This window comes from Cnephaeus nilssonii (assembly GCF_951640355.1).
Source record: "Cnephaeus nilssonii genome assembly, chromosome: 4".
Taxonomy (NCBI): Eukaryota; Metazoa; Chordata; class Mammalia; order Chiroptera; family Vespertilionidae; genus Cnephaeus; species Cnephaeus nilssonii.
In genome coordinates this window covers 79,930,650-79,956,816 of record NC_137075.1, presented here as the reverse complement: position 1 = coordinate 79,956,816, position 26,167 = coordinate 79,930,650, and the positions used below count along the sequence as shown (strand labels likewise).

At 53.0% G+C, this 26,167-nt stretch overlaps 1 protein-coding gene across 5 annotated transcripts in view; it reads right to left on the bottom strand.

Annotated features, from left to right (window-relative positions):
• The window catches only part of PLEKHG3 (pleckstrin homology and RhoGEF domain containing G3), a 41,492-nt gene extending 17,138 nt beyond the window's left edge, over positions 1–24,354 (bottom strand). For all 5 annotated transcript variants that reach the window (XM_079769622.1, XM_079769623.1, XM_079769625.1 and 2 more), the window contains exon 1: positions 24,220–24,354. The gene's annotated coding sequence lies outside the window, so the exon portion shown is untranslated. The remainder of the gene's footprint in view (positions 1–24,219) is intronic.
• Positions 24,355–26,167: the final 1,813 nt, after the last annotated feature.

Here is a 26,167-nt window from a genome sequence, read left to right as displayed (position 1 = left end):
TGGTACAAGCCCCTGACTCACCCTGGCTCCCAGGGACAGGAAATTCCCCAGGGCTGAGCCACCGGTGAGTCTCCCTACACTCCCCCAGCTCAGCTCAGCTCAGCCAGAGCAGCACCGCCAGCAGGAAGCTGCTCCCAGATGAGGCAAACACAGCCTCGGGTGTGGACTTTATTCCCTGAGCAGGTGGTGGTGGACTCACAGGTAGGCCTGCCCGAAGCAGCAAATCAGAGGAAGGGCTGTGGCCTTGGAGAGGGACAGACACTCCACCTCCACCCCAGAGGACCAGCGCTCACCAACACCCCTTCCAGGAAGTACACCTGATTGCGGTTTCCGCAGGAAAAGGTTCCAGAGCATCCCTTCCGCCCCTAGTTCTAGGTCTCAGAAGCTACCAGATCACTGACTACAGCTGTGAGGAGAAGGATCTAGAAGTTGCCATCACTCCAATAACTATGACTTTGCCCCCTGGTTTTCTGTGCCTCTGCCCCAACCTATGCCAACACCCCAGGCTCTGGCTTTTGTGAATGTTCTCTATGCTTGGACATTATTTCCTCCCCACCCATCCCATGACATACTTACTGGCCCCAACCAGCGTCACTTATATCCAACCCTCAGGTTCAGAGCAGAGAAGCCTGACCACCACCTGCCCCTAGAAACCGCCCCAGAAGGCAAACCTGGGGCACCTTCTGCATAAGCCTTCAGCACCCAGAGTTACACCTACTCTAGCACTCCCTGCTCGGGACTCTGAGTAGTTTCAGACCCTCTATCCTAGACTGTAAGTGACCTAAGGGCGGGGAACTTATGGGCAATCTGGCAAATGATGAACAAATGGTGCTTCTACGGAGCTAAGTGAGGAGCATGGAGACCTACTTGCCACCCATGCTAGCCCAGCGAGGAGCAAAGGCCCTCCCAAGCACAGGGCTCTGTCGCCGTGCATCTCAGCTGGGGTGCTTTGCTCCGGTGAGCCTCCCATTTTGCAGATGAGGACAAGTGGCAGCACTGGGGTAAGCCTGCATCCTCCCTCCCTTCAGGCGCAACAAAAGGAGGTTAATTAACAGGATCACTGGGTGGAACAGAGCATCACAGAGAGAAGCCCCTCGGGAATGCAGCACTGCAGCCTCTCCTCCCTCTTCAAAGAGCCTTTAGAATGAGCCCGCCAGGCCTTTCCCCAGAACCAGCCGCAGGGCACTACCAGGTCATCCCAGCACAAAGAAGACCCATGCTCAGTCCCGCCCTAACCCCCAGTCCTGCGGGACTCTGCTGTCCTCAAAGCCACTGCAGGATCCCTCCCCCGTCAGTCCCAGCTGGAACCATGGGGCAGGGACTTGTGGCCTAAGACCTTTCCCAGATCCAACCTGGGGTCAGTCAGCCCCTAGGGGGATGCTAAGCGGAAAAGGCCCAAGTCCCAAATGGATTTCACAGCTGGCCAGCTCACAGTCCCCTCCACCACCACCCCCCCACCGCTAACACCACCCCCCCCGGCCCCCCAACACACACACACACACACACACACACACACACACACACACACACTCTCTCTCTCTCTCTCTCTCTCTCTCTCTCTCTCTCTCTCTCAGGGAGATTTATCTCTAAAGGGTGCCTTCTGAGGACACCCTTTCGGAACCCCATGCACACTTGGAGCTCAGAAACTAAAGTGCCTTTCCTACTTGAAGCAACTTTCTCTGATTGAACGTAGCCATCTGCTTGCAAGCCATGCTCACATTTTCAAAGTAGTGCCCCTGCCCAAATCCTCCTGGGACTAAAGCCAGGCCGAACAGCTAAAACGTTCTAAGCGCTATAGACATAACAAGCCAATTACATCTCGTAAAAACTCTAGAGGTAGATTATCCCCATTTTACAGATGCAGAAACTGAGGCCACGGAAGTAGCATGTGGTAGAGCCTGAATTTGAACTCAGCTCCAGTGTTTATGCTCTCCTGTCTCCCTCATGGATTTCATACCAGCCAGGACCACAGGCAAAGGATTAGTCACAGCCCTGGGCGCCATGGCTTTACCTCAGCATAAGCCATGGGGGTTTTTAACCTGACACTCATGTACCCCACAAAGGCCCCATGGAGGTAAAAGGCCGAGTGTTAAGATTCCTTATGGCTATTCCTAGACCTGCTACTATGTGACCATTTTACCCTCCTGTTCGAACACCACAGTAAACTACAGATTCCAGGGCCAAGGATGGCAGGTCATGGAGAAGGGGAAACGCATGTGGTCGTGAGGTCAGACTGTAAATTCCTTGGATGATGCGGAAAGCTGGGCAGTGACCAGGAGACCCAGGATCACAAGGCGCGCTCTCCTGCGTAGGAGGACTTGGAAAGAATGTAGAGAACGGGAGAGGTGAAGGCTGAAGGGGGCCACGAGGGCAAACAAGGCTCAGTCCGGTGCGGACTGTGAGGAGACACCACTCGACAGTGACATAAAAGAGACATCGCACTCCATTTGAGTGCAACCTGGTCCTAAATGCCTGTTCCCAACCAGGACTCTGTGTACTTCAGGCTCACGGAGAGGAGCTGCACGCATGCCCCTGGGCAGAGCCAAGCTTTTCTCCTTCTGAGCATCACCTCATATTGTAAGAGTCACCCCAAAGCCAAGATGAGAACTCAGGTCTTCAAGCTCATCTTGAAGACACTGTCTGCTGGAGAAGTGGAAGACCGGAGGAGGCGACAGGCAGCCAGCAGCCAGATGCCCGCGGCCACTGCCTCCCATGACTCCAGGTCTCCAATTCCTCCACCTGTTCCCCAGCCGTGACCTCTCCCATCTCTCAACATGATTCAATCCAGTCAATCACCAATCAGCAAGTCGGTCTTCTAGAAAACGGCGTATTCCAAACCCCGTGCCTGTGAAGCCTCTTTGACAAGGTCACCAAAGACCTTTCTTTTTTGGTGCCCTGACCAGGAATCGAACCTGCAACCTTTTGGGGCACAAGACAATGCTCAGACTCCGATGGGAAGGGCCCAAGGAGCTGCTCAGACAAACACCTTCAAGAGCCTGGGGGGCAAGAGAGGAAGGGAGATCTGTTTTGGAGTTTTTTTTCTTTTCAGATTGTTTGCTTGTTTGTTTGTTTAAACTTTCTCTAAATCTAAATATCAGCTACACCTGTAAGGTCATCTGCCTCCAGAGGATCTTCCCTGAACAGTGGTCGGCAAACCCATTAGTCAACAGAGCCAATATCAACAGTACAACGATTGCAATTTCTTTTGAGAGCTGAAAACCGACTTCTGCGCACGGGCCACAAAGTTTCAATCGCACTGTATGTGCGCGCCCGCACGTGGTCTTTTGTGGAAGAGCCACACTCAAGGGGCCAAAGAGCCGAATGTGGCTCGCGAGCCGCAGTTTGCCAACCACTGTTCCCTGAACATCCCCAGCCAGGAGGCAGGCAAGAGGCAGGCCCCTAGGATTCCCACACAGCTGCAAGTCAAGTCCCCATCCTTCTCCCCACTGTGCCTCGGCGCCATGCCCCCCATCGGACCCATACCCCTGCCTCCGATAAGAAAATGACACCACCCAAAATCCACAATAGCCCCTCCTCCCCCCATGTTCTGTCCGTAGGGCTCTTGTCACTGAGGCAACAGGACACAGCTCCCCCCAACCAACTTCAGAAAAAATGGTCTCATAGGGGCACCCACCTTCTGGAGAGCCTCTGCTTAATCCCCAGGACTCAGCAACACTCCCTGCTGGCCCTCTCTCCCCGTCAGTGGGCTGAGCAGGCAGGAGAGGGGGAAGAAGGGGCGCTGCTGCTGGACCCTCCGAGCAGGCCGGCGCTCTGGAGGCGCCCCAGAACACATTCCCGACCAGGGAGGCTGGGCCCAGGTGCGGAGGAAGCTGATGTCATCCTCTCACCCCACACCCAAGAAGTGGAAGCAGGACACACCACGCCTGCTCCGGAGGCAGGCAGGAAAGGAGCGAGGGGGTTCCCCCAAAAGGCAACCGCTCCAAAGTCCACGGGCCAACGCGGGGGAAAGGGAAGGAGGTCACACGGGCCGAGTCCTTCCTCCGGGGCTGCCTTGTGTCTCTCCGCGACATTCTAAAGCTCCTCCCGACTCAGGCAGCCGGACAGCCTCTGGCCTCCCAGGACCACCCCCACTCCACGGTCAGGACCTCCTCAGAGAAGGTGCCAGAAGGAACCAGGAGAGAAAAGTCACACCGTTTCCAGGGCAGAAGCAATGTGAGCCTCCAGAGACCTCCGCTGGGCGTCACTCGCCGCGCTCATGCCCACAGCCTGGCACAGCCACGCGCCACGCTGCTCCCCAACTCTGCCCCCCGAGAAGCCCGGCTCTTGCCTGCGTGTTCCCACTGCCCCCCACTCAGGCACTTCTCCCCACAGCGCTCCCTGGGCAGAGCTGAGTGAGGTCACCCCGGCAGGAGCCACCTTTCAGACACCCCAGGCTTTCCCCAGGAGGACCCCCGAGAGGGGCTGGCTCTGGGCCCCTTTCACCAGCAGTTTCCTCACTCTGGCCCCTCCTTCCTTCCCAGGAGACTCAGGGGCCCTCTGCACCCTAAGAACAGACAAGGGAAGGCTCCCGGGGGAGTGAACGTGCGCAAGGCTGTGTGACCGGGGTTTATGGGCCACCCAAACCCTGGCCAGCTGGCTCAGATGCCTTTTCCCTCGTGAATTCCGTTTCCCACCGCCCAGAACAGCAGCGGGCCACCAAGAGTGGCTGGTTCTTGCGAGCAGGACTGCAGCTGTGGGAGGGAACGGATCGTGACTCCCAACGGAGCCCTCTCCCGTGGATCCGTGGATCCGGGGAGGAAGTCTGGGTCTAAATGAAGTCCAGAAACCTCCCTCGGCCTGGCCTTGGGAGGGAAGGAAAGCGCCTTGTGTCTATGGGAAGCTCACCTCACCGTTCCCACCAGCCCACAACCCCAACATTCGCTCACGGTTCCTGTTCTTCCTCAGACCTGGACTGTGTCCCAGACCCTCCTTCTCTACACAGATCTGGTCAAATCACCTCCTCAGAAAGGCCTCCTCAACCATTTCCAACCCGCCCGCCCTGCAATGCACGCCAGATTGTAGACTGAATAATGCCTCCCCCCAAGAATATCACATCCTAATGCCCAGATTTAAGGAACCTGGGTGCTACCTTACATGGCAAAAGAGACTCTGCAGATATGCTCAGGTTAAGGACCTCGAGATGGGAGGTTATCCTGGGTGATCTGGGTGGGCCCCATGTGATCCGAAGGGTCCCTATGGGAGGGAGACAGCGGGACTCACACTGAGGTGACAACAAAAGCAGAGGGACACAGAGACAGCTGGGAAGACGCGGCGCTGCTGGCTTTGCACAGGGAGGAAAGGGGCCACAAGTCAAAGGACCTAGGCGCCTCGGGAAGCTGGAAAGGACAAGGAAACATTCTCCCCTGGCGCCTCCTGCAGGAACACAGGCTAACCTCTGACCCCCAGAACTGCAACCTAGTAAATGTTTGAAGCCACTGAGTTTGTGGAGCTCTTACAGCAACCACAGGACACTGCCACCAAACACTGCTTTCAATTCTAATGGCCCCGAGTATCGCTTAAAACACTGGTCCTTCTGGTTTCATAGTGAAGCGTCCATCTTATATAAAAACTGCTGTTTGAAATTTTTTTTTGTTTTTAAATATATTTTTTATTGATTGTTTACAGAGAGGAAGGGAGAGGGAGAGAGAGCTAGAAACATTGATGAGAGAGAGACATCAATCAGCCGCCTCCTGCACCCCCCCCACTGGGGATGTGCCCGCAACCAAGGTACATGCCCTTGACCGGAATCGAACCTGGGACCCTTCAGTCCGCAGGCCGACGCTCTATCCACTGAGCCACACCGTTAGGGCTGCTGTTTGAAATTTTAACTCTGATATTTGGCTTCTGTAAATGCGTGCTTGCTTAAATAATAAGGAAAATAAATAAGACTACTCCCACTTCAGAGAGGCCATTAAACCTTCCCCAGATGAAGTTATCAGTGCTGGCACCAGGCCAGGCCTTTGGTTGAGGCCTCAAGGCCCCAGCACAGAGGGGTTCTTTAAGAACTTGCAAAGGGGGCCGGAAACACCCCATATTTGGGAGACAAAGAAGGTAAAAACATATAAATAGGGAAAGTTCCTCCATGTTGGGGCCCAGAATTTGAGAGACATTTTCCTCTGGAATCGCGCGCATAATAAATGTAACTCCATCTCTCTAAGTATTATTGCTCAGTTCTTCTCCGGTTTTCTGTAACAATATATGTAAGCTTTTCTTCTGGACTAAATAGTAAAAAACCCAGTGGGCTGGGCCTTCTCCCTCTTTGAAAGATGAAACAGAGGGCCGGAGACCATGGGATACCAGGACACAGGCTTTATTGGAGAGAAGACCCCTGCTGGCTCCCTTCCAGAGGGAAAAAGGGAAAGAGAGGGCGTGCCAGGGTGGAAGCACCTTTTAAGGGGAGGAAAAGAGGGGACGGGGCTTAGGGCACTCAGCACACGCTGATTGGTGGTTTCATGTAAGGTACATGATTAGGGACCTAGGGACTTAGGAATCGGGGGCTTAGGGTATTTGGCAGGTGCTGATTGGTGGTTCAATGTACAGTCCATATAAGGTGTTCAGGAATGTCTGGCTGCAGGTGGAGTTTACGTCATACTCCGTCCATCAGTTGGGGGAAGGGAGGATCTATCACCCTTATTCTCCCTTCAGGCAATGCACACATGAGGTGCTCAATAAACGCCCGCGGGAAGGACTGCGGGAGCGTGCCTGCAGCACCTCTCACCACTCCCTCTGTCAGGTGAACAATACACAGTGGTCAAAGTTAAGATCTGAGCCAGTTCCTCCTTGACTAATGGGTTTCCACATTAGTCACTGCCAGCGAGTTTCCAATCAGCCAAGAGGCACCCAGGAGTGGTGACTGCCCACTCACCCCACCAGTCCCGGCCTACCTGCCCCAGGCGAAGGACCAGAGCAGGACAGCTGCCCTGCCATGCCACATACTAAGTGACCAGCCACAAGGAACTGGGCGAGGGGGAAAGTGGCCATGGGACTACTTGGGAGTTTGGAGAAGGAACTGCAATAAGGTCCCTCTACAAAGAGGCCAGCAGGAGGTTTCCCGTAGACATGTGCTAAAGGCAATTGAGAGCAATTACTGTTGATGAGAAACTGATATTGCTCACAGCCAGGGTAGGTCAACTTGGCTGCCAGCACTACCTGTCATCAAGCAGGGAAATGACACAACGTCCCCAGAAGATGGAGCAGTCCAATCCGGTGCTAGAAATCACAGACAGATCCAATGTGCCCAGAGGCCCCACCCCTCTCATCTCTAGGACCACCGCTCCTGATCAGCAAAATTCAGGGGCCCAGCCCTGCCAATTTAGCCTTCTTGCTGACCCTTTCCCCACGGTAGGGGCTGCCAGATTCCAGGTCTCTAGGCTGGGGTGGGGGTGAAGAGGAAACAGGAGCCACACCTTCAAGAGCTGCAGCATTTACTGCTGCATCTGGAGAATCTCAGCGGGAACCAAGTGGGAACAGAGGGGCCTCGCTGGGTCCCCAGAGTTCCCAGCAGAGGAAGAGAGAATACACAAGTATGTGTGCGCACGGGAGTCCACAGAGCCCAGAGGTTCCATGCGCTAAATGGATCCGCAGGCTTTGGAGTCAGGCAGACCTGGCTTAAGCCCCAGATCCTCCACTTTACGGGCTGTGTGTGGCCTTGGGCAAGTCACCTGATCTTGCCAAGCTTCAAGTTCCTCCTCTGCAAAATGAGCATAGCAATAATACTAACCTGGCCCTAGCTGGTTTGGCTCAGTGGATAGAGCGTTGGCCTGCGGTCTGAAGGGTCCTGGGTTCAATTCCAGTCAAAGGCACATGACCAGTTGTTGGCTCGATCCCCAGTAGGGAGTTTGCAGGAGGCAGCCAATCAATGATTCTCTCATCATTAATGTGTCTATCTCTCTCTCCCTCCCTTCCTATCTGAAATCAATAAAAGTATATTAAAAAATAATAATAATACCAACCTGGCTGATCTCCAAGATTGAGATGATACAAGCAAAGCTACAGTATGTGTACAACATCTGACAGAGAAAGACCATCATCAATGGTAGCAATGATGATGATGATGGATAAATTATTATTTGTTTCACAAGCAACCAGGACAAAAGACTTTTCTGACTTGTACCTAAAATGTTGAACCACATCTCAAATCAATAACAAAGATATTTGTTAAACGTGGTGAGCCGACATGACGTAACCCTCCCCACCGACCATCCATCATCTATGATCCCAGCATCGATTTGGACCAAGCTCTCAAAAGGGCAAATATAACGCAATTCAGCTGGAAAGGAAAACAGTCTAACATCCATGCCCAACAGAAGGTCAAGCCAGGAGATGAAGTATAAATAATTCCGAGTCCTTCCCTGTGGCGGGCAAGACGCATTCCTCAGGGTTCCACAGGGAGACGGCATGTCCTGCTCAGAGCTGGAGAGGAACGGAGCCATGGAGAACAGGCCTGAGCAGGAGCAGAATTTAAGGTGATGGGAGGTAGCAAAATCATATATAAGTGGTCCTTGACGCTGATCCTTGGGTTTTAAAGAAAAGACAAAAACCAGCTTCATGAAGGTGGACATGCGGAGAGAACCAGGACATAAGACAAAGATGCAAGAGACTGGGCAAAGCCCTGGTGTCCGCCCATTTTCTAAGTCCCAGGGAATATCAAATAGGGGGAAGGAGCAGAATGTGTATGAATGAGCCCAGGGGCTCCAGCCAGCACCGCTCGACACCAGTCCTAGCTCTGCTCCTAACCAGCTGGATAGAAGGAGCAAGGCAGGGGTTCTGCCCCAGTGCCCACCCGCTTTCGGGATGACACAACTGCCCTTCCTACCGAAGGTGCGAGCTTCAGAAGTCACCAGACAAGTATTTTTTTTTTTTTAGTTCATCTCATGGTAAAATTGCTTAACATGCAATGATGGACAAGTATTTTTAAGCACCCACTTTGCACAAAGACATCGTGGCAGCCTTGAGGGAGGTACAAAAATAAACCACACACAGAACCCGCTCCCCAGAGATGATATTCTATCAGGAGAAACAAGACAAGTGCATCAGTCACAGGAGGAAGAGAGTGGTGTCGTGGGCAGTCTGGGAATTCCAGATCGCCTCCCGTTTGGGGCAACACTCCTGAGTATGATGCCTGCTGGGCCCTGGGGACACTGAAATAAATAAGATGTTGTCCCTGTCTTTGAGGAACTGAATTCTAGGAGGGAAAACAGCCACATAATAGATGATCCACAAAGCAGTGTGTTGAATGCTGGTACAGAAGTACCACTTGAGGGGCGGGGCCCACTTCAAGGAGGAGGGGGCATTTTAGCTGAGGCAGCAGCATGGGACAGTTGAGTCCCTAAGGAACCCGGACCACCCAAGGACCTGGGCAGCTGGCAGCAAGAGGCCAGGCTGGAAGGCAGGCCCAGGACAGACGGAAGGAATGGGCCATGGCTTTATGGAAAGGGACACACCTGAGCCAGGCCTGGAGGAACAACGACCGGGACAGGCGGAGATGGGGCTCTATGAGACGAGGTGTGAGAAGCCGCCATGTGGGGCTATGGCAGCAGGAGTCCAGATTAACCAGAGTGTTGGCTCAGTGGATAGACCGTCGGCCTGCGGACTGAAGGGTCCCAGGTTCGATTCCGGTCAAGGGCATGTGCCTTGGTTGTGGGCACGTCCCCAGTAGGGGGTGTGCAGGAGGCAGCTGATCGATGTTTCTCCCATCGATGTTTCTAACTATCTCTTTCCCTACCTCTCTGTAAAAAATCAATAAAATATATATTTTTTTAAAAAGAACCCAGAGGCCCAAAAAGGTGCTGACTCCTTTGACAGCTTAGAGGAGAAAGAGCCCTAGGAAGCACCTGCGAGAAAGAAGGAGACATCTTCCAACCCCTGTGAAGAGGAAAGGGACAGGCCCCAAATAAAGGTGCAGCTATGAAGCGACCTGGGAATGAAGTGATTCTAAAAGGAGGATGAGAACGCCTACTCTAGAAAATGAGACAGGGCTTAACCGGAAGGGAATGTCCCATGGAAATTTCAGGCCAGTGGCTCCCCCCCGCGGCTGGGGGAGGGGCCAGTATACACCTCCCAGGTGAGGGGATCCCTGGCCCAAATTCTCACTGTCCCTCCCCAAGCAAGTTAGATGCAGGGGGCAAGGCTGCCAGCAGGAAGCTTCCTCTCCACTTCCGAGCATCAGCATCCAGAAAAGTGGATAAATGTGAGCAGCCCCCTTCTGTGGCTTCAATCCATCAATCCAGCCCTGCCCTTCCCCACCCCTCAGGCACTTCAGCAAGAGAAGAGCCCCAAGGGGCACCCCTTCTTTGTCCTGGACGCTGACCTTGGGCCCGGTGCCTGACCCAGAACACTTAGGAACGTGGATTTCCCAGGCAGACCTTCCAGATTCACGTACTATGGTCAATTCTCAAAGGCAGCCAGCCCTTCAGACAGCAGGGCCCATGCACTGCCCCTCAGGGGTCCCTGTCCCAGAGCCCAGGAGGGCCCCTCTCCCCCCTCAGCACCTGCCCCACTCCCACCCCCACCCCCAGGTCCCTGCCTTTCCTTCTAAGGGGCCTCACCAGGGAGGCCCAGAAAACTCATCCAACCAGTTCCCAAGAGGGAGGAGAGGAGCTCTCTCCCTCAGCTGAGAGGTCGCACAGCTGGACAGGAGGGCAGCGGTCCCCAAGCCCCAGGTTCTGAGGTGAGGGGGTGCACATGGCATGGAGTGGCTGGGCCCAGAGTCCTGCTTCTGGAAAAGCAAGACCTTGATTCAAGGTTGAAAGGCATAGCCAAGCCAGGATCTGCCTCCAACCCCCCTGCTCCCGCAGCCCAGAGCTCCAGAAGTGGGGGGCAATGGCATGGCCAACTGCCCCGGAGTGGCGAGAACTGCCCCTGCCTGGTGGCGTCCATCAAGGACAAGACAGGGCGGGGGAGAATTGCCTTCCACCTGCTCCACCTGCCACTACTTGATTTTCTAATAACCACACTCTGTGGATTCTGGGAAAAGGAAACTCCAGGAAGAAGGAGATTAACTCTGCTCTTCCCAGTGCGTGCGTGCCTGCGTGCGAGCGCTGGGTCACTCCTGCAACCACCCAAATCTGAATGCTCAGAGATCAGAAGGCCCTCCGAAGGCCCCTAGCAGAATCACCAGTCACCTCCAAAGGACACGGGCCTGCCGTGCGCTCACCCAGCCAGGATGGACAAATCACTAGAAGCAGCCAGGCAGGATAAAAAGGACCAGCTGTCTGTCCTACCCCTGTACCTGTGAGGGCCTCAGTTTCTGAGCCCCCAAGGGAGAAACCTACCTTCTGCCCCAAAGCCTGTGGCTGGCTGGGTTTCACGGGGGGGAGGGAAGTGGGGGGGTGACAAGGCTTGGAAGCTTGGCATTGACAGAGTCCTGGCCACACCCCACTCCCACCCCTGGCCTAGCCCCAGCTGGGTACCTACTGCTTTTCTCAAAAGAGCTCCCATCTGAGCACCGGAGGGCCGCACAGGGAGGGCCGCGTGGGACCAGGGAGCAGCATTCTCCCACCGGCAGGGGAGCAGTTAACAGGCTTGGGGCGAGCAGAGAGCTGCCACCAATAGCCCGGGGAATTAAAGCGCCTGCGCCTCCTGCAAAACCTCTCCAATAAACGTTCTATTCAGAACCAGTTCTGCGTGTGGGTCAGACTTTCTGCATTTCTATCATTCCTGATGCCCGGGAGGCCCCTCACAGAGGAAATGCAGCTTCCCACTCCAATTCAGCAGGCCCCACTGGCTGGGGACCCAGGCCAGGGCCCGGCAGGTGAGCACCACACTGCCGAGGACATGCAAATATCTCCAGCAATTTAAACACGGGGACACTAACTGCAGGAAGTCAAGTACCGAGGGCAGCCGAACAAAGCCAGTTCATTCACCAGCACAATAATACTCCATTTATGCGGCTCCTCCCCCACCCCAGCCCTCGAAGCCTGAGGATATTAACCCTTCGGTCTTTAACAACAGCCAGGGGCAGAGGGGAGGGGCAGGTGAGCATCAGGTTTACAGATCGAGAAACTGAGGCACAAGTGGCTCCCAAGATGCCAGACTGGAATAATATCAACCAGTATTTTATTGGGGTGTCCCAGGCATTGCACTAAACACACTCTCTATGCAATCGCCTCACAGCAGCCCTGTGATCCAGAGCTACTTGCTCCCTTACCCAGGACTGGACAGCGAGGTCAGAGGGAAATTCATTCCCCAACACCAGGTCCCTTAGGATGGAACAGAGAGGTGCCTTCCCGCAGCCCCCTGTGGGGATGCCCTGGGGCACTTTCACTGTTACTAGTAACACTTGGCTCAGAACAAGTTCCTACACTGTGAGGCAACCTTATAAAGGGGCCAAAACAGAATCACCCAGGATGTCACCCACAGATGCCTCCGCAAACCACTTACATCACCACGTAAGATGACCCGGGACAATGGCCAGCCATCATGGCCCCCCGTGAGTCCCCCAACTTGAGCTGTATAAAGACTTTTGGTCTCCCTGGGAGTGGGCTGAGGTGTGCAGGCAGCCAGGGCTCACCTGTACACTGACTTGAGACCAGTTCAGTAAAGTGTACACCTTCAAGAAAAAAAGATGGCCCTAACCAGTTTGGCTCAGTGGATAGAGCGTCGGCCTGCCGACTCAAGGGTCCCAGGTTCGATTCCGGTCAAGGGCATGTACCTTGGTTGCAGGCACATCCTCAGTAGTGGGTGTGCAGGAGGCAGCTGATCGATGTTTCTCTCTCATCGATGTTTCTAGCTCTCTCTCCCTCTCCCTTCCTCTCTGTAAAAAATCAATAAAATATATTTAAAAAGAAAAAAAGATGACTGGGAACAAGCACAAGACCACCTTTCTCCACCTGTAAGCTCTCCCAGGGGGAGCACTGATCTGCACAGCGGCTCAGTGAGTGGCGGGCATCTTGTTTTCTGTGGGAGCCCTGTCCACTTAACTCAATGACAGCCTCTTAAAGGTAAGGAGGACCAGATCTCCCTGGGCTACTGTACCCCGTTTTCCCCCAGGGCTTCCAGCCTTCAAACGCCTAGTACCGATTTTGGCGGCTGTGGAAACACATGCCAGATGAATGGTATTTTTTGGGTTCGTATGCTGGGAGAAAAAGACATCCCCAGTGGAGACACGGAGAAAGGTTTGGAAATGCGAGTCACACTGTTCACCTCTTCTCTGCTGCCTGCAGCTGCAGAACTCGGGCTAAGCTGACTTCCTGTCTGAAACAGGACTACTCACACTCACTCATGTTTACTGTCAGTCTAAACCACATGCCAGGTGCTGAGGACAAAGCAACGAGTAAGGCAAATCCTTGCTATCACGGAGCTAATGCACCAGTTGGGAAGAAGGCCACAAAGAAATAGACAAACAGCTCCATCAGCGTTCTCACTCTGCCCTCCTGTTACCAGAAAGGGGACCTGGCCCAAGGGGGTCTGCCCAGGGCCAGCCTGTCGTGTGTGGGTTCTTGACTTCTTACAGGAAAAATGTCACAACACGAGCCCAGGTGAATTTTATTTTATTTTTATTGATTTCAGAGAGGAAGGGTAAATTTAGACTATTCAATAACGAGTACTGGGAAAATTGGCCATTCCTCTGGAAAATAAAATAAAATCAGTTCCATCTTATAAGGCTGAGTGGTTCTCAACCTTGGCTGACCATAAAAATCACCTCAGACGTGTTTCATAATCCTGCCTGGATCCCACCCCAAAATATTTTTATTTTATTGGTCAGATCTGAGGTGAGGCATCAGTACATTTTTTAAAAGCTTCTCATGAGGTTTAATGTGTAACCAAGGTTGAGAACCCGTGTCATATTAAAAAAAACAAAAAAAACAACAGCCCTGGCTGGTGTTGCTCAGTTGGTTGTCGCCCCGACCACCAAAAGGTTTCCACCAGGTTCAATTCCTGGTCCGGGCACACAGCCAGGTTGTGGGTTTGATCCCAGTCAAGATGCGTGCAGGAGGCAGCCGATCAAGGTCGGTCTCTCTCTCTCTCTCTCTCTCTCTCTCTCTCTCTCTCTCTCTTCCCCTAAAAAAATCAATAAAAACATATATATATCTCCACACGCATACATTCCAGGTGAATTTAGAATCTAAGTGTGGGCCCGGTCCTGTGGCTCAGTTGGTTGAGGGTGTTGTTCCAGGCACCTGGAGGTCACAGGTTCAATTACTGGTCAGGGAGCTCGACCCCCAGTAGGGGGCGTGCAGGAGGCAGCCCATCAATGTTTCCCATAGATGTTTCTATCCTCCCTTTCTCTCTCTGAAATCAACAAAAACATTTTTAAAATTTAAGTATGGGAAGCAAAACTTAAATTTCTAAAACAGAACATTAAAATATAGATTTATAAATTCAGAGTAGAAACGAAAAAAAATTTTTAAGAAAAAACATTTCTTAAAAATCAAAGTGGGCATAGAGGGGATAAATGGTGATGGAAAAAATAAAACAAAAATATTTTTAAATCAGGGTAGGATTTCTTTTTTTTTTTTCAGAGTAGGATTTCTTGAACAAGAAACAGAAAGTACAAACAAAAGATTAGTAAATCTGACATTAAAATTAAAGCTTCCCTATGAAAAATGACATTAATAAAATTAAGACAATCCAGAGCTATATGTAATGAATATGATCAGCAAGATAGTTATTTAACATATATTTTTAACTCCTAAAAATCAACAAGAAAAAGATGATGGCAATTAAAAGTGAAAAAGCACGCAAGAACCTCTAACAGGTTGCAGGGTGCAGACATGGTGAGCTAGGGCACAGGGGTGGGAAATTTTTCTCTGTATTCCCTTTGAGGGGTTGAATCATGTGGATATATTAACTGATTTAAAAATATTTTTTTTTAATGTGAAGTGCAAAGATTCACAGAATAAACATGCTTGGCCAATAAACCGGAAAAGTGACCATCCCTTCCTGTAATCAAAGTGCTAACCTTAAAAAACAATTTATAAAATAATTTTAAAATACCATTTCATGTCTACTAGGTTAAAAGATGCAATCCAAATGTTAGTGCAATAGGAGCTCTCATCTTTCTGGTAAGAATATAAATTGGTTAGGAATCATTGGGGGGCATTATTTGGTCAGCAGTATCTTAAAAAGCACAACTTTGACCCAGTAATCCCACTGCTGATACACACAGCAGAGAAGAAAGACGGGCACGTGACTGTTCAATACAGTATTATTTATGGTGCTGTGAAGACGGAAACAACCTAAATGTCCACTCACAAGGGAACTGTGATGTGCTTATACAATACATACCAACAGATACAGTTAGGTGAATAACCTAGATTTAAATATATCAACATGGTATAGATCAAAATTCAAGAAGAACGCATTCAACATGGTATAGATCAAATTTCAAGCAACACAGTCTATGAATTACTTGCAGATTACAGTAAAGAGCATAAAAACATGCATAGGAATGATAAGCACCATATTCAGGAGAATGCTACTTCTGGGGAGGGAGGGGAGAGAAGGGGATTAGGGAGAAAAACAAAGGAAGCTTCCAATGTATGTCACATTCTATCTCGATAAGAAACGAGAGCAGTAGACATGATAACATTACCATTTGCCAGATTTGGATGGTGGGAACATGGGGGTAGGGGTTCCCATACGGGGCAGCTCCCATCACCCTGGATACTGACTAGAACCGTGGTCGGCAAACTGCGGCTCGCGAGCCACATGCGGCTCTTTGGCCCCTGGAGTGTGGCTCTTCCACAAAATACCACGGCCTGGGCGCGTCTGTTTTGAAGAAGTGGCGTTAGAAGAAGTTTAAGTTTAAAAAAATGTGGCTTTCTCAAAAGAAATGTCAATCGTTGTCCTGTTGGTATCTGGCTCTGTTGACCAATGAGTTTGCCGACCACTGGACTAGAACAACCAGCGCCAAGACTGCACAGCACAGCATCTTCCCGCAGCATCCAGAACCGAAACAAAGGCACGGAGCTCCTGATGGACAGAGGCCTGGGATTTTGGAAACCGCAGCTCCTCCCTGTCGTTCTCTGGCCTCAGAAAGGGCTGTGTGACAGACACCCAGGCAGGTGCCTGGAGTGTAAGTGTACTGAAAACATTCTTGTTTTCACCCAGGCCAGGGCCCTTTGGGATAACTGGCAGTCTGCCTGGGCAGAGCTGAGTTAAGGTGGACCCTTCCTGGCTCTCCTATTAACACAGTAAAACCCTGACTCACTGCAGAGAGCTGTCCAAAAAGCCACATTTTTAAGGAAGTCAGGAGTTTCAAAAGCCTAGGGTCCTAAAGCTAAGAGCATGCACTCCAGGGTCTCTCAGACGTTCACCTCATCCCCAAGTCTTGGCTGAGTGAACCTTCTGAGTTTCCTTATCTGTGGATGGGGTAACACCACTCATTTCACCTTGTTGAGAGGATTAGTGATATTATTACCTAAGTATCAACTTTTTGTTTTGCTTTGTTTTGTTTTTGTTAATCCTCACCCAAGAGAGTGTGGAAAGGAGAGGGAGAGACAAAGAGAAAGAAACGTCTATGTGAGAGGGACACATTGCTTGGTTGCCTCCCACATGTGCCCTGACCGGAGCTGGGGATGGAGCCTGCAACCGTGGTAACACGCCCTTGACCAGGAATCAAACCCAAGACCCTTTAGTCTGCAGGCAGATGCTCTAACCCAGGCTTCCTCAAACTACGGCCCGAGGGCCACATGCGGGTGGTTTTTGCCGTTTTTTTTTTACTTCAAAATAAGATATGTGCAGTGTGCATAGGAATTTGTTCATAGTTTTTTTAAAACTATAGTCCGGCCCTCCAACGGTCTGAGGGACAGTGAACTGGCCCCCTGTTTAAAAAGTTTGAGGACCCCTGCTCTAACCACTAAACCAAATCAGCTAGGGCTCAACTTTTTTTTTTTTTTTTAAACATATTTTTATTGACTTAAGGGACAGGGAGAGAGAGATAGAAAAACATCAATGATGAGAAAGAATCATTGATTGGCTGCCTCCTACACACCCCCTATTGGGGATCAAGCCCACAACCCAGGCATGTCCCCTTGACTGGAATCGAACCTGGGACCTTTCAGTCTGCAGGCTGACGCTCTATCCACAGAGCCAAATCGGCTAGGGCTCAACTTTTTTAAAATATTTTTTTATTGATTTCAGAGAGGAAGGGAGAAGGAGAGAGAAAAACATCAATGATGAGAGAGAATCCTTGATCAGCTGCTTCCTACATGTCCCCTACTGGGGACTGAGCCTGAAACCCGGGCATATGCCCAGGAATCGAACCGTGACTTCCTGGTTCATAGGTCGATGCTCAACCACTGAGCCACACAGGCCAGGCAATATAAACATTTTTTTAAAATTTTTAGTCAATCTGATTGGGAATCTTTTAAAAATATGCACTCCACCTCCTTCCTAAACAGGACCGAGGAATATAAATTTAACCTTTTCTTGAGGACTCAGGGTCACAATTACCAGCAAAGCATCAATTACCTTTTTTTTTTTAATTAAATGTATTGGGTGACGTTGGTTAATAAGATTATATAGGTTTCAAGTGTACACGACACACGATCTGTATATTGCATTGTGTGCTCACCACCCAAAGTCCAATCATCTTCCATCACCAGATATTTGGCCCCCTTTACCCTTCACTACTCCCTCACCCTCTTCCCCTCTGGTAACCGCCATACTGTTGTCTGTGTCTGAGTTTCAGTTTTGTATCTCACATATGAGTGAAATCCTATGGTTCTTAGCTTTTTCTTTTCTTTTTTTTTAAATATATTTTATTGATTTTTTTACAGAGGGGAAGGGAGAGGGATAGAGAGTCAGAAACATCAATGAGAGAGAAACATCAATCAGCCGCCTCCTGCATACCTCCCACTGGGGATGTGCCCGCAACCAAGGTACATGCCCTTGACCGGAATCGAACCTGGGACCCTTGAGTCCACAGGCCGACGCTCCATCCACTGAGCCAAACCGGTCAGGGCATGTTCTTAGCTTTTTCTGACTGGTTTATTTCACTTACATGATACTCTCAAGGTCCATCCACTCCATTGCATCAATTATCAAAATGAGGATTTCCCACAAGGGCCCAGGAGCGCCAAGCCATGCCTCCTAAGTAAATGACTCCCGACTCTTACATTTGGACGGCCTTTCTATAGCCTCTGATCTCTGTCCACACTTATTCATCAACTCTTAGTGGCACTGTGGTCATTTTTCCTCTCAATGCCAGTCTCTTTACCCTCTTCTTTGCTGCTTCCTTTCAGTTGTGGGCTTGGAAATAGGAAGACACAGCTTATATATAAAAGTTAAGCAGCGTCTGCAGGGGCTGATGTGGGAAGAAATGTAGTCACTTGAGTCCTGGCTGATCTGAGACCTACTTGGCTTTATGCGGATAAGTATGGCTCCTGGGTGGCCAAGTCCTGAATAAGGTAGGAGAGATGTTCTGCGATTTTATGGGACATATTATGGGATGAACTATATTCAAGACTATAAGCACACCCTGCAGTCTGCTTGGGGGCAAAATGCAGCCGGAGTGGGAGGACTGGCCCCCTTCACTCTTCCAGGCTGACCACAGGTTACCTTCTTAGAGTCTTATATCCTGGGCACTTCCAGACAGGAATAGAACACGTGTGAAGAGTGTGAAAATGCTTTTCATTCCTAAGGCCTCATCACACAGTAGGGTTTTCGTTATTCGACAAACCATCTGTTGGAATCCAGCCAGCACAGGGGGTGTAGCAACGTGCAGGATGCATAGAGGCTGCTTGCATACTGTTCCCTTTTCCTTTCAACAAACACTTGCCATCTGTTGCTCAAGAACCTCTGATTCACACACACACACACACACACACACACACACACACACACACACGGGTCTCAAAGCCTGGTAGTACCTGCAGAACCCCTCTCTCCTCTTGGGGTACTATGACCACAGTCAAACTGACTCCCCTCCTCTTGCATCCGCTCACTCTCCACCAGACCCCAATAATAATCAAAGCCAACCTCCTCAAACTGTTTCCCAACGGCTCATGCACAGCCACCATCGAGTCCTGTGTTCAGCCCCACAGTCAGCTCAGCTCGGAACAGAAAATCCATTCCTTGAGCTTAAACCAAAGCTCCCACTCCAGAGGCCAGCAAAAGGGCTACAAAAGCCCCTCTCTCCCTTAGCTTGCATTTCCAGATAGCAACAGCCCACAGGGGCAGGGCTTCAGACACATACACATACACACATACACACACACACACACACACCCGCCTTCTTCCCCCTAACTTCCTAGAGCAAAAGCGGGCATAGTTGAGACCACTGAGCCCTGATTCCTCAGGGCAGGACCCCAGGGCAAGCTCAGCTGCCCCCATTCCTTTCTACTGTTCCAATTCCTTTCTACTGTGATTCCTTTCTACAGTTCCGCAGGCTGTGTGAGAACAAAGATGAGTCAAGCCGCGGTCCTGCCCTCAGAGAGCTTCTAACCAAAATACGGCGAACACAGCAGAAACCGGTTGCCCAGACCAGCCTTTCTCCAGACAGCTAACCCCCAGAGAGGCTGCCAGCATCTCCACACGCACCCCCTTACCATCGCAGGTTCACTGACCCTGCCCAGTTTTCTCTCTCCTACGACAAAACTGTCTGGGGCTGTTCAGGGCCCTCTTTGCAACTTCCTCCGAGGCCAGATCCTATCTAGCTTTAGCTGGTCTCCAGGCACAAGTTCCTTCACCGCAGGGCCCGCCTGGCTGGCCTTGCGAGCGCCGCGGGCTCTCCAGGGGAGCGGTCTGGCCAATGACCATTTCCTTGGGCCCCACCCTCCACCGCCCGGCTTCCGGGGCCGGCAGGGCCCCCAGGAAACCGCTCACCGCAGCCCGTGACAGCAGACTTTTCGATGGGCCCCTCCCTTTGAGGCCCTGGTTCCAGCTGGGCGGGGAAGAGCCTCCTTGGGCTGGCGGGTGGAAGCCGGGCAGCTCTGAGCAGTCAGGGGGCAGCTAGACCCTGAGATCTCACCGCCATTCCCTGACTCTACATGCGGGCCCCTGTGGACCCTTCTTAGAACTCCTTTCGAGGCTGCCTCTGAGCCTCCATCCCAATCCTCTAGCCACCGCCACAGGCTCCCTAGAACAGCTCCGCCCACCCTCTGCCCAGCTCTCCCGCAGCCCTCCCTCATTTCCCCACCCCCTTCACCCCCAACCCCTACGCCAGCAAACTTATCTACAAAACGGCGGGAGAGGGGCTGCGAGCCATTCCGGCCTGAGGCAGAGTAGAGAGGCCAGAGATTACGGTGTGAATCATCCCGGCTGCTGGAAAACACAGGGAATTCCAGAGCAAGAGAGGATCAGGGCTGCCCCCAGCCCGGCCAGTCACCAGGGCAAGCAGCATCCACCTTCCCGCCACACACCTTCAACCACCCAGAACCTCAGGTCCTGTAGAAAGCCCTGCACTAACTAGGATTTCTATTTTCATCTCCCTCGAATTCCCCCTTCCCACCTAATAACGGAAATAAAAAACTTCTCATCTACAGTCTTTAGCATTCAGTATCTTAGGCTACCCCTGCAGGATTCTGTTGAGAAATAACAAGACTATCATTCATTGAACACCTGTACTGGCTTTGCTACGCACTTAGCATACATCATCTCATTTGTTCATTCTCACAATACCGTACGTGGTAAGTCCGGTGACTAACTCCATTTTACATGTGAGAAACACAGGCACAAAGGAGTTCGGCACCCCAGGGCTAACAGGCTGCCAGGCTGGGATCTGAACCCAGGTGCGTCCAAGTTCGCAGAGTGTTGCAGGAAGGTTTCAAGAAAAGGAAAATCAGAGATGAAGGGAAATACCGCCTTCAGGCATTCTCTCAAACCTCCCTCCCTCCATGCTTCCCAGGCCAGCCAATCTTAGACACCATCTGAAATTCACATCCACCTTCCCGATCATATTTTTCTGCTTATCACTAAAATGCTTTTTTTAAAAATCCTCACCCAAGGGTATGTTTTCGTTGATTTTAGAGAGAAAGGAAGGGGGAGGAGAGGAACACGGATGTAAGAGAGAAACATCAATTGGTTGCCTCCCTTACAGGCGGCTGCCCCCGCTGGTGATGGACCACTCCTCCTTCCCGGCAAGCCTTCTGTACACAGGACTCCTCTCCAACCAACTGAGCCACACTGGCCACCGCTACAATGCTTTCTAGTTCAATTATTTACCTTGCTTAGTGTCAGCTTCCCACACTAAAAGTCCACTGCACAGGTCAATGATAGTTGTATGTTTTGTTCACCGCCGCGTCTCCTGCGTCTAGCATTCACATGTAGTAGGTGCCAAATAAATAACTGTTGAATGAATACGTGAATGCTTTAAAACAGAACTAAGAGGCATGAGTATGGAAGAAAAAGAGAATGATCCAACTCTTCAGGGGAAGAAAGGGGATGAGAAAAGATAGTGCGAGAATCTGGCCAGGGGCCAGTTGGGGGCCCCAAGATGAGCCTCACAGGAGGAAATGAGGGTCTGCCAGGCCCTCCAGTAGAGGCTTCCTGCTGGCAGGAGTGAGTTCCAGCTGCCAGGCCCCAGCCTGAGGGCTTCTGCCGGGGAGGGCGGGCCTGGAACAAAGGCCTGTGGACCTGCAGCTGGCCAGAGAGGCGGGCCGGAGCAGCCGCCTGGGCCAGAGGGGCAGCCTGGGATGGGGGGAGGGGGGCAAACGAGGAGCTGAAAACAGCCCTCCGTGCAGCTGGAAAGGCAACGCATTCCCAAAGCGCAGAGTCCCCCGCACCCCGAACACAACAGAAAAGAGCTAGATGGCTCCACTGTTAACCCTGCTAGGTCAGCTCCAGCCTGGGCTTGTAGCAACACTCGAGGCTGGGAGCCAGCGCCTTCGCAAGGTTCTGAGGGGGGGGGAGGTGAAGAGGCACAGTCCTTTCCCTTCCAACCCTGGTCCTCTCTCAGGCCATGGCCTTTGGCCTCCTCCAGTGTAAACAGTGACCCAGAGATTTGGTGAAGCAAATGTTTACTCCGGAGATGAGATACTACAGGCCAGGGGTGTACACTTTCACCGCTGGCTTCGGGTGTCTACCCTTCCTTGTGGCACATGTGGGACCACCCCAGGAAATTATAAAGCTCTGGAGGGGGCCCCTCTTAGCCACAGCGGGGCCCTTTACTTTGTACAGGAATTTATGGAGCACTCTCCACCTGTGTGGCTTCATGGGGTCTCACTCACCCCAGCCTCTATGAGGAAGAGCAGGCAAGCGCCCCATGTGGAAACTGAGTCAAAAAAGACAAGTGACTTGCCCAAGTCATGTGGGGGGAAAGCACGATTAGACAGAGTGAGCAAACCTGAGTGCTGGTCCCTATTTGGCCAACAAGGATCAGGTTCAAATCACCTCCCATCTCTGAGCTCTGCTGCCTTCATGTCAATGCCACTGGTCGGCAAACTCATTAGTCAACAGAGTCAAATACCAACAGTACAACGATTGAAATTTCTTTTGAGAGCCACATTTTTTAAACTTAAACTTCTTCTAACGCCACTTCTTCAAAACAGACTCGCCCAGGCCGTGGTATTTTGTGGAAGAGCCACACTCCAGGGGCCAAAGAGCCGCATGTGGCTCGCGAGCCGCAGTTTGCCGACCACTGGAATAGGCAAATCAGAGGTGCCTTCCAGCCCAAGAGACTCGATCGTCTATCAGTCTTTGACGGGATGCAGTAGAGACAGGACTAAAACTCGGACAAAATCCTGTGCTGGACTCCCAGGCTAGAGCTCCTAGAGCTCTTTCCATGCTCCTGCTACACCACTTCATTTTTCTTTTTCTTTTTCTTAGCTAAGAATTCCTGCCGTGGGGCTCTGGATGGATGTATGTGTGTGTGTGTGTGTGTGTGTGTGTGTGTGTGTGTGTGAGAGAGAGAGAGAGAGAGAGAGAGAGACAGACACAGACCTATGCCACTTCTAATAAAAGGCAGTAGAAAGGCTCCCAAGCTTACACAAACCCCTCCCGCTGCGTCTTGGTTTGCCCCATACCCAGAACCAGATACCCAGGGAGCCAAAGGATTGTCCAACCCTCGGGTGGGGGGGGGGGGGGCAGCAAAAGTGTTATCAGCAGGTGTGGAAGATGTGGTGTCCCAGGACCGCAGGGAAGGGGTGAATAACAGAGGGAAGGGGTACACCTTCCTCTGGTTCTTACTCCCTAGGTTTTCTGCTAGAGATGGTGGAGGTGAGGTAGCCTCAGCTAAGCCCCTCAGCAGTCCACTCCCCGTCCAGCAGAGGAGGGGCTGGACAGGCACCGCCCTAAAGGGAGGCAGGTGATTTGCTCAGCAGGAAACCCACGGAGGCTGTCCCCACTCTGCCTGCTTATTATTTCTTGAGCAAGGTCAGTGTGACTGGGCTGCGTGCAGAGGCAGGGCTGCTGAGACTCTGGGAATCTGTAGGGTGTTGCAGCCTGGACCCCCTCCTGGGGGCCCCAGAGCAGGGGACAGGCCCCTTCATCTGCCAACAGTTTAGAGTGACCTCAGAGACGAAACTCTAACAACTGCCGGTAACACCGACCCCCCCAGGCCACACCTCTCCAGCCTCGCACCAGTATATTTCCCGCTTCGTTCTTCCTTTTGTTTTCAAAAGCGGCTCCCAGGAGTAAACGCAGCTACTTAAAAACGTCTTGAAATGTTCAAGTTTGCACGCCTTATCCTAGCTCTCCAAACCAAAGGGCTGCGGCTACGGAGCAAATGAGCCAAACCGATTTCAGGAGTGGGCGAGGTCGAGGGAGACGGTGGTTTCCGCTCCCGATCACCCCACTCCTGGCACTCACTCCAGCTCCTCCAGGACAGGAGCTGCGGTTCCCAACAGCCAGCACCGTGCGGCACTATCCGGAACAGGCTGCTGGCGCCTCCCGGGCTCCCAGGACCGGAGGCTCCGGTCCTTCCCAGGAGAGTACGCCCCGCCGGGCCCACCGCCCGGGGCAAGGACCACACCTCGGGCGACCGAGCGCGCAGGGGGGCGCGGAGAGGGGGCGCAGCCTCGCGGGCTTCCCGGGCTTTAAGCGGAGCCTCTCGGGGCCACCCGGCGCGCTCGCTCCTTTTGTTTCCGGGGTGGGGGCTGAAGGACGGAAAACGTCCCCTTGCAAGAGCCCCCCGCGCTCCAGCCCTGAGCCGGGAGGGTCGCCTTGGAAAGAGCCAAGGCAGCCCGGGGCCTCCCTACGCCGACCGAGTCCGCGTCCTCACCCGCGCGGGGCTGGGCGGGCGTCCCGGGAAAGGGGGGGACCTCGCAGTGACTCCGGGCACTGCTGCTCCGCCGGCTGCCTCGGCAGAGGGAGAGGGGGCAGCCGAAGGACACTCACCAAGCGGCGGCCGTCCGCCGGGTCCCGCACGCCCGGTGCGCGAGGCTGCCCAGTGCGGCGACGACGCGGGCGCGAGTTTGAAAGCCGCTCGCGGAAGGGGCCGAGGCTGCCGGCCGCGCCCGCCCACTGCCAGCCCCTGGCGGCCCCCGGGGACTCCGGCCTGCGCGGCTCCCAGCGCCCGGCAGGAAGTCGGGGCCGAGCGGGCTGCAGCGGGAGGGAGGGGAGAGGGAGGGGCGGCCCAGGAATTTTTCCAGTGGGTGGAGACTCGGCCGCTGCGGGAATCCAGCAATTGGCGGCTCGGCGGGGGCCCGGGAAACTTCGCGGCGCTGCGAGCGGGAGCCGCGGGGGTGAAGGCTGCGGCGGATCGTGCGCGGCCGGTGGTCCCCGCCGCGCGCGGGCCGCTCCCGGGCAGCCTCAATGCTCCCAGAGTCGAACACGCACGTGGTGGGGTCACCCTGGTGTCACCTACCTGATAGCACCGCCTCCCGATGGGGCTCCGGACCGCCCACGCGTCCCCTATTGCACGCACAGGAAAAGGGGCTTCCGGTTGGGGGTCCGATGTGGGGGGTCCTGAACCCACGGGCGCTGGTCAGCTCGGCCCTTCTGAGTCAGAAAGGCACGACTTGAATTCCTCCCCGAAACTCGGCTCCCGTGACCCTTTCCTGATGTAAACCCGAGCCTGTGAGAAGCTGACCGAGAGATGAAGCCGATTCCTGGGAGGGAGTCCCCCCAGAGGCTGTGGGGGTGGAGGGGGGAGATGCAGAACCTGCGGCCCTCGAGGACCCCATTTTTGTAAAACCAGGGCAGATCATCGGTCTTTCTGGCTGTGTGTAATCCTACAGGCATGGGAAGGTACACGCCGGGCAGGGGGCAGGGGACAGGGGCAGGCTGGGTGTTGAGCGAGAGTGAACATTTAAAAACCCGAAATAATGCCGCAGTAAAGGTCCCGGATAAAAGATGCTGCCCCAGCACGCGGCTGGAGGGGAGAAGCCCAGGTGGGAGCCTGGAAGCGGTCCTACAGGTTAAGCGTCCAAGCTAGTCCCTCAGGAGGAGGGGAGGGACGCAGGTATCCGAACCACGGGGTGTATTTCGTATCCGGGTGCAGACCAGTGTGTATAGTAAACGGTGCTTAGAGGCTTAGAGGATTCTTAAAAACAAAACAAGCACCCCCCCCCAAAAAAAAAAAAAAACACAAAAAAAAACTGCTCCAGGTAAAAGCAAGCTCCAGCAGATTTACGGGGAAGGGAGGGGAGGGGAGGGGAGAGAGGGGCGGGGCGGACGCGGAAGGAAATGGCTTTCAGGTGACTTTGAAACAGGATCCGGGCGGAGGGTGAGGTGAAGACAGCGGGGCTCCGGGCTGCGGGGGAGGAGGTATGCGCCGGGCCTCGCGGGCCCGGGACGCGGACCCACATTCCTCAGGGAGGGAGGGTCTGCGCCCGCCCCGCTGAGCCCGGCCCCGGCCCCGGCCCGCTGGGAAGGTGAAAGTCGAGAATGTGGAAGGGGATTCGGAGGTAAACCGCCGCCGCGGCTCGGCCACATGCAGCCGGCCAGGCTCCGGGCTTGGAGGACAGTTTGAGGAGGCCCGGTCCTTGCCTGCCTTCCAGACGGCGGTCCATCCTCAGGCCTCCGTCTTTCTTTGATCCCGCTTTCTTCTCTGCTCACCGGAATGCTACCAGTACCTTCCTGCGCACCTCGTATTCCAGCTTCCTGAGAAAGCTGGGGATTCAACTAATCCTTGAGCGCACCCCTGACTCGTCCACCGGGGCGGGAAATAGTGTTAATAACTGTAATAATAACTCATTTAGCGAATGCTTACCATTTGTGGGTACTAGGCGGTTTACATTGTCTCCCATCGTCTGCACAGCCGCCTAGGGAGCCAGTAACTATCTTGATGCCCATTTTACAGATTGGATAACTGAGGATGGGAGGGTTCTAGCAACTTGGCCAA